The 1,269-nt window shown below is 40.8% G+C and overlaps 1 non-coding gene across 1 annotated transcript; it reads left to right on the top strand.

Moving 5' to 3' along the window:
* The first annotated feature begins 350 nt into the window (after positions 1-350).
* TRNAR-UCU (transfer RNA arginine (anticodon UCU)) lies at positions 351-423 on the top strand. Its single transcript has one exon. It is a non-coding gene; the product is annotated as a tRNA-Arg (tRNA).
* Positions 424-1,269: the final 846 nt, after the last annotated feature.

Below are 1,269 nucleotides of genomic sequence, written 5' to 3'. Positions count from 1 at the left end.
CCCGTGGAAGGGCTTTTGTATTTCTTTTCGTCTTGGGATGTAATAATGTAATTTAGATATGCACTGAGCATCTGCAGGAACCCGTAGTGGTGGCATAATTCGATAGAGAGCACTCCTGACTCAGCCGAAATAGGCTGGTATAATTGGTCTTTGTGGTAATGTGTGAGAGCTTTTGGTTTCGTATTGGGAATATTTGGCTTCAGTAATGTATTTCGAGAGAATATGTACAAATTGGACGTGAAAGGGCATCAGAATGAAGCAAAATGAATTGAAAAGTAATAGGTTGAGGTATAGATGCTTCGCTGGGTGAGCGAGAATGTGGCCGCGCCCGTTTTCCTTTACACACACTAGTCCCCATGGCGCAGTGGATAGCGCGCTGGACTTCTAATCCAGAGGCCGCGGGTTCGAATCCCGCTGGGGATGAATGTTATTATGTGGGTTAACGTTAAATTGAGATTGTGAAAGTACAAACTATCGTGAGTTTGGTTTCAAGATCGCTCCAACTACTTAAATTCCTCCTTGTGTCGGTGGTGGCGTCGCAGTTCGTAACGGCAAAGTCGTCTGGTTGTGTATTTGTTGGGGGCTGGGAGGGTGAGGCGCGCGTGGGGAAGCTTTGGGGGGGAGGAGGCAGCGACGGTGATGCCTCCTCCTCGCTCATTTAAGCCTTTGGTATGATTCTTATGTAGGCGTCCCCCTCTTGCCCCCTGTGGGAATGAAGTCAATGTGAGCTTTGCTTTGTTCAGTATATACATATATATATATATATACAGATGAATAGTTATACATGTCATGTTTCTCATTCAGTTTATATATATATCAATATGTATATATATATATATATATATATATATATATATATATATATATATATATATATATATATATATATATAATATTTGTTTAAATATGAGAGCGAGGATTTGTGACGGGGTGGGAGAGTGAGTAGACTTATCAGCCCGGCTCGTGGGAGGCTGGGAGGTGTGGCTGTACTAATAAATGGAAATTGAATGGCATTATTTTCTAGTTACAGCTGTCCACAGCTGTCGTTTAACTCAGTGATTTTTTTTTTTTTTTGTGAAAAAGGCTTAGTTGCTTTTTTCAGGCGCTGCTTCGCCAGTGACGGGAAAGTGCGAACAGGTATGAAATAATTTTCAGAGAAATAGTGTACACACACACACACACACACACACACACACACAGGTTTTATCAAAGTGAATTTCGAACTGATTTGAAAATGATATATTTCTTGACAATTACCAAAGAACATTT

This window comes from Panulirus ornatus, chromosome 31, assembly GCF_036320965.1.
Source record: "Panulirus ornatus isolate Po-2019 chromosome 31, ASM3632096v1, whole genome shotgun sequence".
Taxonomy (NCBI): Eukaryota; Metazoa; Arthropoda; class Malacostraca; order Decapoda; family Palinuridae; genus Panulirus; species Panulirus ornatus.
Note: the sequence above shows the minus strand (reverse complement) of the source record. Positions and strands in the feature narration are given on the sequence as shown.